General features: G+C 32.9%; 1 long non-coding RNA gene across 1 annotated transcript; it reads right to left on the bottom strand.

Annotated features, from left to right (window-relative positions):
• Positions 1-13,513: 13,513 nt before the first annotated feature.
• LOC131179045 (uncharacterized) lies at positions 13,514-15,818 on the bottom strand. Its single transcript, XR_009148050.1, has 2 exons — positions 14,655-15,818; positions 13,514-13,767 (listed from the first exon to the last, which is right to left on the bottom strand). It is a non-coding gene; the product is annotated as an uncharacterized LOC131179045 (long non-coding RNA).
• Between the last annotated feature and the right edge of the window lie 247 nt (positions 15,819-16,065).

Raw genomic sequence — 16,065 nt, 5'->3', positions numbered from 1 at the left:
CATCTATTTATGTAGGTAATTATTTAATTGATTTCAGGTCCAAATAATTAATACTTACTGATTGTTGGTCTTATACCAACTTAAGCTATGGGCCAAACCATATTAATAAGCAATTTAATTTAATATCTTAGACTCATTAATTAATTAGAGCCTAAAATATTAACATTAAATTGTGGTGTAAATAGATGCCCTTCATGTGTATAGTTTGAGAATTTAGGCTATACACATGTAGAGAAAAATTAAATGTCACCTCGACGGCCACAATTGCTTGACTTGAACTAGATTTGAATTTTTGTTGTTTCTCATGTAGCACTTGTTGACTTGTTTCTATGGAGATATTCTTGAACAACTTAATATATTGAATAAAAATTAGCAATAATGATAGAGTCAAAATTTTACCTAACAAATCAAGTGAGAGAACATTTTAATTTTATTAAATAAAAAACTAACTAGTAATGTGTCAACGAAAATTTATGTAATAAAATTTAGCTTTGAATTTTTCCTGGGACTGAGCACACAATTTTTCTCTTAACTCTTTTATTTTTATTTTGTTTTAACACCCCACTCAATTTTTTTTTAGCTCACAATCCATGGATCAAATTTTCTCTCTATCCATAGATGACCCTAAAAATTAAAAATAATGTGGTATTTTAATTTTCAAAGGCCCAATCACAATTATTTTCCTCTCACCTAGTGGATCTAATGTCACATTTTCACTCATCCAATTACAATGGACCCATCAACTCTCTCACCCAAATGGACCCAATCTCACAAATTTCTTTACCCAAACATAATGGACTCATCAGCTTCCTTACTTAAATGGGCCCAATCAGACAATTTCTCTTATCCAAACATAATGGACCCATAAGCTCTCTTAAATTTAATGGACGCATCTCGTAACTCTTTTACCCTAAGAGGCCCATAAGCTTTCTCACCCATTTAGACCCAAATTTCACACAAGCACCCAAAGCATCAAGACACATCAAACTCTTACCTCTCTCTCTCTCTCTCTCTCTCTCTCTCTCTCTGTCTCTCTCTCCCAATCGGCTTCTTCCTCTCTCTACCAATCTTTCTCTCTCTCTCTCTCTCTCTCAACTCTCATAATTTTCTCTCTGTTCTCACCTAATTTTCTCTCAAATTAAACACCCAAACTTCAATTTTCTCTCAATTTCTTTCCAATTTTCTCATCTAATCTCTCATCCATGCAAGACATTAGAAAAACCCGCCCTATTGAAATGCCATTAGCTGCCAAGGGAGGAACCTTGGACCACTATCGATGGCCACCATAGAAGGAAGAACAAGTGGCATTGATGAGGAGAGGAGAAGGGCAGTGCACTGAAGGAAGAACAAGTGGCATTGATGAAGAAGAAGGGTGTAACACCCCCTTACCTGATCTATAGTGTAGCCGAGCAAAATAATGCCACATCCTGTGCTAAAGTACTTAATCTTATCCTATTCAATTGATGATCAATTTTTATTTCATCATAATTTAATTGAGGAAATTTTAAATGGGAAAACTACAAGAGTTTTCCCATATTTTTAATATTTTACCTGTTAAAGAATTGACCTGTTTAAATATCCCATATTAGAATGTTTCAAATATATCATAATTTTAACATCACAATTCATATTTCTCATCTATTCGCATCCATGTCTATAGGTAACTTTTCTTCATTTCATTCATTTAAAAAATATGTACACATTTATCATACATTCAAAAAAATTTAATTACATATTTGTTTAATTTCAATGTACATAATCATGAACTACTGTGAGCCAAGAATCTATGCCAAAATGAAGTGCGGAGGTGACAATGAATCTTATTTCAGATCAATCCCAAACTCTCTGTCTTGAGTCTACTAGGTCTTATCACCTGGACCTGCACGAGGAGAAACCATCGCGCTAAGCATTTCTACTTAGTGGTGCACTAGCATAATGAAAATATAATATACTAACAAAAATAATTTCATGCTTGTGTAAAATAAGAAAATGCACATTTAAATATTCATACATCATTTTAAGGATATAGGATTTATAACCTCAACCTTTGGCAGTCATTTCACAATGTTTTTCTCTTATTTTCATATTTTCATGGTCTTTGGAAGTAGTTATTTTCATAGGATCTTTCCTTTTTGTTATTTTGATATTCAACTTTCTTATTTTATTTCAGTGTCCAAAGTAATGTTTAATAGAACTGTCTAGACTAGATATGCGGGTTTTACTGGCACTGGATACTCGGTGCCTTGGGCCATCATACCGTCAGACACATCGGTGCCTGCCGAGTATGCAATATAGTGGGCATAAAAGCCATGGAATAATTATATTGGACACTTGGTGCTTGCCAATGATTATTCAAAGAAATTATGAATAAGGGATAACCATATTGGACACTCGGTACCTGCCAATGGTATCCGAGCATAAAAGCCATGGGCAATACTACTAATCTCATTCTTTCTTAGCATGCTAATCTATCCAATCCATTCACTACTGTCTAGGCATACTCAAGCTAATTTATCATCATTAGCAATTTATGGTTTTCATTATTTCATCATTTCATCATTATCTCATTCATCATAGGAACCATAGGTCCCAAACACAATTTCATGTGCCATTCATGCTTATCATGCCATTGGCATTAAGCACAATTCACATTTCAAGCAATTATGCTTACATTTCATAATTTCTGGATTTGATACCTCAACTTCCTTAGTAGATTTAGCCAAGGTACAGTAGGAATTAGGCCATACCTTCCTCATGAGAATTGTAGATCTATGTTTTATGTTTATTTTGGCTTTGGAATCATTCAATTTGCATTTATATAGCTTGAGTTATGGCCATTTTATCAAAACTGTTCAGGTGACCAATTTCCAATTTTTCAAGTCACTTCCAGAATCCAAGTAGATTTCTAGACTCATTTTTTCAAGCAAATTTGGATATGTTACAATCATAATTTATCATCATGGTCTTCATATGAATTATTCCCCTGTGTCTCAGGATTATACAGTTTTAAGAATTACTCAATTTGGAGTTTTGTAGAGAGAGTTATGCTCAATTTAGTGTGTACTATTCATTTAATTATTTTTCAGGGTTCTAGATTTACACTTCCGTATTCCAGTCCTAATTCAGGTATCTTCTAGTCAGTTTCAGGTCAAGTTTTCTTTATAAAATTGTTCCTCTATGTCATAGATTCCAACAAGGTAAATTTTACCTCATCTAGAATTATACACAATGAGTTATGTCCAAGTAAATAGGACATGTTCAGGTATGTTCTTTACTAATTACAGGATAGGGTTTGGGTAGTTTTTAGAGTCCAGATTTGAACAAGTTACACTTTGAATTTGTCATTTTGTTCTTCAGAAAAGTTATTCCTTTATGTTTTAGCTTTTCAAAAAATTAAGAATTACCTAATTTTGAGTTTTTTAGAGTGAGTTAGACTCATTCTAATCCAGACTATCCAGGGTGCCCTGCACCTAGGTTTTAGGTATTATAACTTAATTTCTAGCAATTATTTCTAGTATTTACACACAAAATTTGGACAACTTATCTTCATGAAAATGTTAGTATAGTGTCTTAGCTTTAAATTGCTGTTAGTTTCACATCAATTGGAGTTTTGTAGCTCAAGAAATGAGCATTTAACTCTACTAGACTCAAGCTGTCCCAATTCACCCATAATATCTAACACCCATTTCATTTAGTTTCTGTAACAAATCATTTATGTTTTGCAATCAATACATATCACATAGTCATAATACAACCATAATAGTATTAAAAAGGCTCCATACCAAGATAACCCTAACTAACTTAGTAATAACTTTAAAATTTATGAAATTCTTAGCACTAACCTCGATTTCAAGCTCTAATCCATCTTCAATCAACCTTCAATTCTAACAAAACTTGATTCTCCTTCTTGATCTCCCTAACCAAAATTCCTTTCTTCACAAAATCTTCCAAGTTTCTTTGACTTCTTGCTTGCTCTCTTTAAATTAGGGCTCAATTCATGATTTTCTCTTAATTTGCTACAAAAATTATGGAGGAATTATGGATTTTTGAAGCTTGAAATGAAGCTTTCATGGAGGGATTAGGAGAGAGAGTGGACGGCAATGGATGGGTAAAGAAGAAAATGATGCTATTTGTCTTCTTCCATTTGATATTTATGTTATTTTAATCTCAAATGGCAAAGTTGTAAATATGTGAAAATGGCAAACTTGTAATTATTTGGAAATCTTTAATCATTGATTTGACTAATTATTGTAATTATGTTTAATTATCTTAATCTTAATTAGTTAAGTTAATCTAACTTCTTTAACTTAATAAATCTCATTTTTGGTTAATATTTGACTTCTAAATTTAATTGACCAAATTTTACTCTTACCGGGTTTCTGTTCATCTTTTCCATAATACCCGATAAGTCTCTAGCTTTGGTTTTTAATCTACTTATTTGAACTTATTTCTTTTCATTTTCTTGACTTATTAATTCACAAGATCCTATAGGAACTGGAGTAACAACTAGACCCGTAGTCACTTCCCAATGGTGTCACCCATCACCGGGACTTGTGCTCATTTAACTGATTATGCTCCACTTCCTTTATTTTTTTTTCAACCTTACTTGATATTTATTAATTTAATTTATGACTTTTTACTTAAATTTAAGGGTAGTTCTAGACATTCCAGTCTATCTAGACAGATGTTAATTGTCGAAACAGTAGAATGTACGGACTACCTATAGTGGGGGGTGTTACAAAGGGTGGTGCCAAGGGAGAAGAAAACGAGGAAAATAGAAGAAAGTGAAAGAACATAAAAGAAAAGAAAAAGAAGGAAAAGAGAAAAGCACAAAGAAAAGGTATGTAATCTTTGAGAATTTTGGCGATTTTTGATGTATCATAAATTTTTGAGTAATGGGCAATTGATAGAATTGATGAAATTGGTGTCAAATTACATGATTCTAGGTATGAAAACATTTCAGGTAATGAATCATTGATGAATTTTATGGAATTTGAGTATCAGAATCTTGCGCGTAATGAAAAAAATTAAAGAGAACTAACAAATATGAGTATCAAGATTTTTTCGGGTAGCGAATAATTAATAGAAACTAATAATCTTGGGTATTGGAATTTTTTTGTAACGATTTTTTATTTAGGTAATGCACCTTTGACAAAAGCTGATGAATATGGATATTAGAATTTTTCTGGTAATGCACTTTTGATAAAACTGAAATTGTACTGCATGATTATTGGCAGTACCATATAACTGCTTGATGATACTTGTGAATTGAGAGTATGTGAATTTTTTTAGGCCTTTGATATTGAGAAAAACCTTGTTCACATGTTGAACCTTCGCACTATGTGACCTAAAAACTTGTAGACCTTGAACAACATCTTTATTATATGTGGTTTATGGACTTGATTGTGACCATTGCAGTGTTAATAAAATTTTGGCACAATAAACATTATGAGGAGATGCTATCAAAATTTCTATAGCATCACAATGTACCTTATAACACCAATTTTTCTTACTCACTGCAAAACTAATATCCATTATATAAGACTAATATTTTTGCTTATTGAGAAATTCTAGGCCAAATTTCTGTAACACTGACTTGTGATGCCAATGCAATTTATTTACTGCTTGCCCAATGTAGATAAACTGTAAAAATATTTTGCATAATTATACCATTTAGTTTCTCACTTCACAATACTACAACATATCCTTTCATTATTTCTCAATTGTCTTTCACTAAATCCTGTACCAATTCACCACCAGACTTGCACAAACACTTTAGAAACACAACTTGACTTCATGATACCAAGATTTAGTGCACTTGTCAGCTTTAACCATAAAAATCCTTCACTATACTTCCACTTCATAGTTCACTTTCATCTTTTCCAAGATCCAAGGCTACTCCCAAAATTTTTTTAATAAGGCAATTTTGATGGAAAATATGCCAAATGGTAGAAAGCTAATCCTTAGGTCTCACTATAATTCAACTTAGCCCTCTAAATCACTTCCAGCCATTCAACCTCAACACCTAGGACTAGACATACTTCATCAGAATCTCATCTCTAGCTATCCCCCAGCCTTACTCATAGGAAATCATTCTAGTAAAGTTATATTCTCAAAAAATGAAAATTCTAAGGCAAAGATAATACCTTTCAAGCTTCCTTGTTGATTGTATTTGTGCTTTAGTAGCTAGAGTTGAGTTGGCATCCCACCAAAACTCTCGAAAGATATTTTGCTGCCTCTATTGTTGCCATCATGGACAGGCCTTCATTTATTAATCTCAGTTAGTATCACAATCCTTCTTGTGCATGCAATAAAATTACTGGCTTGCTTGCTTTCAATTGACTTTCTATAGACTATTCAAGTTCCGCTAGCACAACTATGGGAGTGTTGGCATCCCATACTACCATAGCTATCACTCTAGGTACCACCATTAATCTCTACTACATACAGTGTACTTGATGTGTTGTATTCTAACTTGTTTCTTAACTACAGTTACTCCATTTTCAATTTTCACTCATTTGCTCTAGTTAACAGCTCTAGAGCTTCTCCATTTATTCAGGTATAATAATTTATTTATTTATTTTTTGCCTACAGACTAAAGAGGAAGCTTGCCTACAATGACTTTATATCTTCCTTGAGCTCCAGATACCAGTAAGCTAAGGAATGGCTCACCAGGAGACAACAATTTGCCTAATAGAGGAGAGAGAGCAGTAAGAATAAAGAGATTGTCTCCATGCCTCTTTTCACTTTTAGCTTTTTTTAATGTAGCTATGCATCCTGTATTATTTTTTTGAGGTTTATCTACTACACTTGAACTCAGAATCTTGCTTGAACTCAGAATCTTGCTTGAACTCAAGAATCTTGCTGATGATTTGGACACCTGTGTTTTTGGCTTTTGAGAAATGATAAGACTTGATGACTGGGGTTGAGCCCTTGCTTATGATTGTGAATTGATGAATAGGGCTAAGCCCTCTACTGTGCCACTGTCACCCACTTCACTATGTATATGAATTGTCTTTAGCAAGTACCCAACAGGCTATAAAGCCCTCTTCATGCTTTATCTAATTTATATATGCATGATACAAATAATAGAATGACTTCTTGAGAACTTGTTTACTCGTTGTACTGTTGCTTTGACTTTGATGATACCATAAGCATGTTGGCTATGAGGCCAACCCTATGTAGGCCATGTTAATGGACTTACACTATTTTGCTTGAGCCTTTTGATTGTGCCAGCGTTGATGAATTTCCTATGTGGGACTCTGTTTAAGCTAGCTAGTCGGTATGCATCATGCTTTAGAATTGTGTGCACTTTGAATGGCCCATCCCAGTTAGGTGACCACTTTCCCAATTCTCTGTCTTTTATCCCTAGTAGCAAGATGACTTTCCATACTAGCTCACTTTCCATAAAACTCTTCTTGTTTACTCTTTTGTTGTATGCTTGAGCCACTTTCTGACACCCAATAGAGCCTTTGGTATTAAATTCTTTTTATGGTGTTGTTTAACTTTTAGCGATTGTGGTCTTCATTTCTATGTCTTGGCTAGCTTCTTAGGAAATTTCTTGTGCCAAATAGACTCCGTTCACTAGCAGGTGTATCTCCAGATGCACCACAAAATGAACTCTTTCTTTTATTGCATTTGGCTTTTGATGCCCAAGTCCTACGATCTGCCTCACAAGTACAATCTTCCTTGTTGGTCTCATCTATTGTATGTCAGGAACCTTGTAAATCTATTGCTTTGGAACTAGGCCCATTTTATCTTTGTGCTAAGATTTTTTTTTTCATTTGATTCTCAGTTTTCTTTTCCTCCAATAGTGCTTTTTGATCAACACTGGTGGCATGAATGGTTTCCACTTGTAGAAACAAATCCTCATCAATTAACATTGAAGTCTCACTTTTATCAAGGAACTTGAGAATACCTTTGTTGACCTCATCCTGGATCAAATTCCTAAATGCCGAGCAGTAATTGGTGTGATGAGTCCAAACATTTTGATACTTGTAGTATTTTTTGCCCTTTATTTCTTCTTTAGATGGCATCTTGTATCCTTGTGGAAAAGTCAAAAATTTTTCCTACAAGAGAAAATAAAAAATCTCCTCCTCCTGATTTGTAAAAAATATATTTGTAACACCCCTCACCCATCTACAGTGTAGCGGAACAAGGCGTGCTACACGGCGTGCTGGAGTACCTAGTTTGTGATTATCTCATTTTCTGAACTCAATTTGATTTAAGAAGTCTTTATGTGATATTCATAACATACTGGTTCTATTTTTATATTTTAATAAAATCTGTGTTTCAAAAATAGTAATAAAAATTTTGAAAGGTACCATCTGTATTTCAGATAAACTGTTCTTCTAAACCTGTTAAAAACAGTTCAATATGATAATCTCAACCTTCCAATGCCAAATATAAAGAAATACACACTAAAATAAAATAAATGAATTGTTTATGAATTTATGACATCGATATTCTTTGCAGTTGTTGATTCTACTTTTATTTGCTAACCTTTCATTTTTGCTAATTTTTGGTGGTGTTGTATGTTAATTAACTGAATTTAACTATTTGAATTTAATAATGCTTAAATTAACTGTCTGTGTAGTCTATATACTGACCAGACTGGATAAACGAATATACTGCCACTGGGTATATAGTACCTCGGGCCGTCACACCATCGATCACAAAGTATCTCCCGGTGTGCAAACAGTGTGGCTAAAAAGCCATATAGTCAATCAGGCAATAAGCCAAGTATAATAACACAATCCATATAGCCGTAGGCTATTAAAGTCATAGTGCGGCATAATATGCCGTAAAACACAATATGGCATAAAGCCATTTACAGAACAGCTGTTAGAATCCTATTGACATGCCAACTTATCCAAACTAGTCAACTAGGCAAACTAGGGCACATTACAAATTAATTGTTTAATTCTTCATTTTTTTGAGTTTACTAGTTATCATGTAATTCACAAGTCAATGTAAATGTTGACCTTTTTAGATAATATGCATAAGTTGATTCTAGCATCAACATGTCACAATTTGTAATTCAATATGCTGCCAATATAGTGCAATTTACCCTTTTCACAAGTTGGCATTCATTGCCATATTACTTCAAGCTTCATTGTATGTAAATGTCAAATTTTTAGTTTTAGTGTGCTAGATTGGTCTAGCTTAATGTCTTATTTCTCTTAGTTTTTAGCTTCTAGTCAAATAAGAAAAATTGTAGCTTTATGTCTTATTGAACTTTTAGCACAAATTTCAGGTCATTCTGAGTTGTATAGACCAAGATATAGTCAATTTACTAAAGCTGGACAGATTGCATCTTTAGTGCAAAATTTGGTCAATTTTATGTCAAATTCAATTTTGGCAGTTTTGGTACCCGAACTTGGGCAAGCAATTTGACTTAGTTCTGGCCATTTCTGGGCTTTGATGTCTTCATAAGAATTGTAGCTCTATGTCTAAAATTTCCGTGGTAAAAATTTCAGGTCATTTAGACCTGTTTTGAGTGAGTTATGGTCATCTTAGTGACTACTATTCATATGGTCAAAAATCTGGGCTTGCACTTACCAATTCTGGATTAGGTCATTTTTAAGGTCAGTTTCTAGGTAGAATTTTGATAACATTTCTGAATGAAATTTGGCCTATTTTGTTTTTAGTTTCACCTCCCATTGGCTTCATACCAATTGGGGTCACCAATTGTCACTTATGGTTCAATTTACCTACTGCCTTCACAACACAAAATCTACACACAAAGAACACTTCCAAATGACACTTATCCTCCTCCCAAAACTACAAATATACATTCATAACACTTTTATACCATTCATCATATCTCAATCATGTCCATTTGGACAGAATATACAAGTGTTCCATGTACATTATACAACCCTAATTTGCAAAGTTAAATTTAACATAATATATATATATGAAAACACTTGATTATAACATATACCTCCCAACCATTACTTCACATACATTGCCCTCAATTCATCTTCATCATAATTCATCAAGAAAATTCATGAAACCAAACAATAATTCATGAATTTAAAGGCTGCCAAAAGTGGCAGTTTGCTAAAATATACAAATTGCTTTCCAAACCCTCAAATTCAAGTGCTCAATGTACATATACATGGAAATTAAATTACTATAACTTTAAAATGACTAATCAACATTATTTTCCATCCATTAAAGGTAAGAAAAACTCAAGCAACATAGGTTCTCATGGCTGCCAAAATTGAACAATCCCATAACTCAATAAATTCTTCCATTCTCTTCACCATTCAACTCACCTCAACCTAAACATGAAGTTTACTAAAGCAAGGGAGGGGATTTGGACACTTACCTCAACTTGACCTTGATAAAACCTTGGAATTTTCTCTACTTTTTACTGCCTATAGGTTTCCCAAGATGTGTAGATCAACTTTAATGAAGAACAATTGCAGAAATTATTGCTTGATAATGGAGAGAGAAAGCTTCAATGTGTGCGTCCATGGAGGTTTTGGTTGAGAGCTCCATTTCGGTAAGAAGAAGATTGTAGAAGAAGAAGATGAAATGAGTGGGATCTACTATCCCAAAGTCCCATATGCGTCCCAAATTAGGAGTTAGTGGAGCACTTAGGTTAGTTTTATTGTTTAATTATTCAAAGTTTCATTATTTGCACATTTACCTAATTTCTTTCACTATTTATATAATGTATCACAATTAAATTTTTTATGACATTTTCAAGTGGAATATCATTTATTTTTAATGGAAATTAAGGTCAAAAGGCAACTCTAGGTGTCAAATGACCAAAATGCCCCACTTAGGGTTGTATTCCCGATTTTTCGGTAACACCGATTTTTGTCTGTTTATCGATTTTTCGTTTTTCTTTGTACTAATTTATTAATTTTTCTTTGATATTTCTAGTGTCAATTATATTTCAATAAACCTTTAATTATGTCCCGATATTTAATTCCGAGGGTTCCCCGCGGTCCTGGGGTCAGCAATTGCCTTCGCCGTAACTTCCTGGTGCGGTCACCCATCGCTACGGTGTCGGCTCGTTTAACTTAGTTTCATTTTCTCTCTTTTATTTTTCTTTAATTTTTCTTGTATTTTCTTTTTATTTATTTCATCATTATATGTCTGTTCACTATCACTGAAGTGTAGTTCCAGACATCCTGACTTACCCGGACTGATATTAGGTCTCCAGAGCAATAGAACGTACAGAACACGTACAGTGGGGATGTTACAATATTATTAGTGGGGTGGTAGATGGTTATAAGAGGCTTTCCTCCATGGTTCTAGAGGTTTTGCTTGTCTAGATAACATAGGACAAACATAGTTATCCATATTAACAAAATCAACAATACCATCATTTTGAAAAGCTTTTTGAATATAGATACCAATGGAAGTTTTCCTTTTCTGATTTTCTTCCATAAGTAGTTCTTCATAGCCTACTACTTTCGTAGTAAGCTCAAAGAAATCTCTAAACTCTATCTCTTAAAACTTCTTTCTTAGCTTAATTTCTAAACCACCTTGGGCCAACTTGAAAAACTCACATTTAGACAAAAATACTTTGCATTTATTCTGGATATTCTTAAACCTAGATATGTATGAGTCTACAAACTCTCCTGGCATTTGGTAAATTTTAGATAACTTAACAATAGACGCTTTATGTTCTGTTTTGTAAAACTATGTGTGAAATAAGTGCTCCATGTCTTGCCAAGTTTGTATAGAATCTCTAGGTAATCAGACATACCAAGAAAAAGCAATTGTAGTTAGGAAATTGGGAAATAGCGTTAATTTAAACATGTCAAAATTTTCATAATTAGCACCACATTATATAGTAAACCTATCAATATTTTCTAAAGCATACTGTAACCCATGTCCTGAGAATGAAGTGAACTTAGGTATTTTATAACCCCTAGGGAAGGGATTATTCCTGTCCACCCAGGTTGGATAGGGTTTATGAAACTCAGGATGGCCTATCTGATAAAGGTTAGGTCCATACAACTCTTCAACAACAGTCTTAAGGGCTTTATGTTCAAAATGAGGCTTGGGGTGATGTAACATGAGTGCACGCATAGGTGGTGGTGGTGGTGCTACATAATTAATCCTAATATTATCCACATTATTCATTGAATTATTCAAGACAGTATTTAAATTTGCAGCATTATATACATGTGGGTACCTCATTGTCAGCCATTGAATGACCTTACTACTTGTGTAAGAGTAGCCATTGGAGTTATTTCTCTCCTTTGAGGTGGTTGGTAATGTTACTCTTCCTGGGTTAGTGTTACTTGCACCTCTTTAAAGTCTTGTTGGTTAGTCATTGCGTGACTGCCTAAGATTGTCGTTTGCCTTTTGGGCGACCTAGCTTCTGGTAAAATTCTCATGGACTCTCAGCTAATCCATTCCAGCTGAACAAATAGTGTCTTGAAGCTAGTCCCAAAATCAATTTTGATGCTAGCTTCAATTTGTTCTGTTACTTGTTAAGCAATCTAAGTGCCAATACTAGCCATATCAAATGTAACTAGAGCCTCCTCTTGTCTTGTGGGTGACTCGTTATTAGGATCTTCTTGTTCATTGTCATTGAGTTTAGCTTCATCAACTACTTTTTCAGGGTCAGGCCCTGTGGCTTCCTTTTTATAACAAATCCTTGTTTCGGGCATGATGTCCAAAACTTTTATGTGACAGTGTGAATTGAATGTTGAAAGGGAATAATTGAAAAAGTTGATGTGAGACTATCCCATTAGTTGTGCTAAAAATTATTTCTGCGCTAAATTGATTTTACTCAATTTGAACATGTTAAAAGCGGATCTGGCCTTTTTCACATGTATGTGTTAGATTGTGGGTGTGTTAGGGACACGTATAAACCCATTTGTAAATGTACTTACACTAGTTTGACTTCTAATTGAAACGATTGGTGGAAAATAAAGAACTAAATTTTTCCTTGGGCTCATTAACTCTGATAAGATGCACTTCATTAAGATCTCTACTTGATCAACTTGAATAATTCAAAAATTGGAATTGACTGTTGAGAAATTAAAAGACAGCTTGTGTATGAAAGAGTAAATATTGTGCTTAAAAAGTAAAGGTTGTTCATGATTGATTGTTTTGAAAAGTAAATCTGTGCAGACAAGGTAAAATTTGTGCTTGATTGAAAGATTAAATTGCTTGTTGAGAAAATATAAATATGCACAAAAAGTGTAAATGAGAGCTTTGAGAAATTAAAGGGTAAATTTCATTCATGGTCACTGAACTTATAGGTTATTTCAGTAATGTTACTCAACTTTAATTTTTTTCATAAAATTATTCAACTTCAATTTGAAGTTTATTAGAGTCATTTTGACTAATTATCATAGGTTTTTCAGTTAAACTGATAATCCATCATTATTTTACAAAATAAAATTGCTTAACTACCTTTTCCTTACATTCTCATTTTCTCTCTTTCTTACACTCTGCTCTACTTTGCACTCTCACTTTGAAACTCAGAAAAGAACAAAAATTTAAGAGATACCCAAAAAAAAAAAAAAGTACATTAAAGAATGCATATTCAAGCATCAAAATCCCATTAATTGAAACTTCAAATCAATGAATCCAACATTCAAAATCAATAAATAAATATTCAAATACAAAATCAAATATCAACTATTGAAACCCAAAATTCAACAAAAATTAGTGAATTAAGGGAAGGACAAATTGCCATAGTCAGCACTGTATTATGGAGCGGCTTGAAAGCAATTGTGAAGGCAATGAAGGTATCCCAAAAGAAAATCTAGGATGGAAGAAAATCTAGGGCAGAAAGGAAAGAGAAGAGAGTGTTAATCAATATCCATGAATCAATAAATACCAAACACACAACCAATAATTTGGAATTGCTAGAAATTAAACGAGAAAGTATTTTTTTTGAATCGGTAAATTAATAAACAAAAATAGAGAATCAGTTTAAATAAGCAAACTTGAATAAAATAGACTATCAATCTCCACCTCACTTATGCTATAACAAATATTCTTTTGATATTTTTTATACAAATTAAAAAATGTCATGCCTTACCCCTCTCTTGGATGTAACATGCCTCCCGTAATATGTTCAACGGATGCCGAGATCGAATCATCAGAACTCGGTGAAAACATTACTAGGGATTGGGCAAAAATTTAAAATCATTTTTATTTTTAAACATAATATAGTAATAAACATTTAGCTACTGAACTTCAGACTACAAAAAGATTATCAAACAATTGTAAATCAGAAATTCGTTGTCACTCATTTTAATCTATTTTCAAAGTACTTTACAATTTTATATTTTGTTTTAAAATCAGTTGCAGTATACCTTCCTGAGAAAATGATATAGTTTCAAAATATAAGTTTTCCTACAGAAAAGCTTTAACTTTAAATTTTGAAACTATTGTATTTCTGCTAAAATAGTTCAAATAATACTTTAAAATAACACCTGTGGAAAACCTGTGGCAAGTCCATAACTCAACAGTCCCATTGGTATCATAATTGCATACTAGTTTTCTTTGCTCAAATAACTTATAAATTATTTCGTTAAGTTTATATTTATATATAGATAACAAAATATTATCCTAATCTGCTTAGATATTTAAATCAGAATATCCTATTGCACATGGTTAACATCACATATATATGCAAAAAATCAAGGAACCAAGTCACCTACATCATGTTGGCTCCTGATCACTGTAGTAATGAGTGCTGCTCCTACTTGCCTGAAATCTTTTCCTTTCCTTTATTTGCGTTAGTTAGAAAACAACTAAAGCTGAGTACAAATGTATGTAGTGGTGCATAACAAATATTAAACCATAAACCAAATAAATCACGAAGTAATAAGTCATGAAAACAATATTCAAAACAAGTCATGAAAATAGATATTCAATTATACTCACAAGGTAAACATAAAAGTATGGGTCACATATAGAAATCAGTTTCTTATAAATCATTTACTCACAAGGTACTATCTTTAAAATACATTTGCACATTTCCAATTCCATTTTTAATCTCACTAGCCTAATGCAAGACCAATCTGAAAAGGCCATCTTCAAATCTCATCTCACTCATACATGAGGGAGACCATAACATAATAATATGCACATGCCATCCATAACACCACATTTATGTATATAATCCGAAAGGGCTGTCTTCAAATCTCATCTCACCTCTTACATAAGGGAGACCATATTATAACAATGTGCATATACTATGGTATTTATATCACATCCACTCGAATAATAGTGTGTCACCTCAATAAATGAGGGATGGGTAATAACCATATCAGCATTAGCTATGCGATATGAAAACAATATCATAAAGTCATTTCCCTTTTTGTATGAATATGAATTTACCATGTGGAACCATTTTCTGTAAATCTCAGCTTCATATACTTTTCATGCAAAACACAATATAAAATCATAATTTCAAATAAAATTCCTCATAACCATAATGAACTCAATCAGCTATTGTAGAAAAATCTTGTCATGGAGAATATAAAATATATAACAATAAAACCATTTTATCAACATAAATATATAAAAATATTTAATAGTTTAATACTGGTTGTGCACAAACTTGTTTATCTCCAATTTAGGTGGATTTGGTCCCTACGTCAACACTTTCACCTTTCTCCTTATGAACTGCTGTCATACAAAAAAATACAAACAGTTCAGAATAAATTCCTCAACTATTCCTAACAAGCACTCCCACTGAGTTAATTTTGTTGTTTATTCAAGAATTTTCCTATCCGATAAACAATAAAAATTTTCTTTACTCAATTAGTCATTCTTCTCACATTATATCAAGTTTATTTAGGCATTTTATCAAACACTTAGTGTGCAAGATTCACATGCAAAAAAAAACTAGCTTCCTTTGTTTTTTGGACCCCCGAAAAATACCTTGGTATTCTCTGTCAAAAGCACATTAATCTTGCTATTCACCATCATCCAACCAACATCCACACAATACCAAATAAATTCATCAAAGTGGCTGCCTAATAAGTACATTTTCTTCATTTTCTCACACATTTTCTACACTTTAATTCATAAGAAATTCAATCCAACATCCAAACAAGTGTTCTA

The sequence above is a fragment of the Hevea brasiliensis genome, chromosome 4 (genome assembly GCF_030052815.1).
Source record: "Hevea brasiliensis isolate MT/VB/25A 57/8 chromosome 4, ASM3005281v1, whole genome shotgun sequence".
Lineage (NCBI taxonomy): Eukaryota > Viridiplantae > Streptophyta > Magnoliopsida > Malpighiales > Euphorbiaceae > Hevea > Hevea brasiliensis.
Note: the sequence above shows the minus strand (reverse complement) of the source record. Positions and strands in the feature narration are given on the sequence as shown.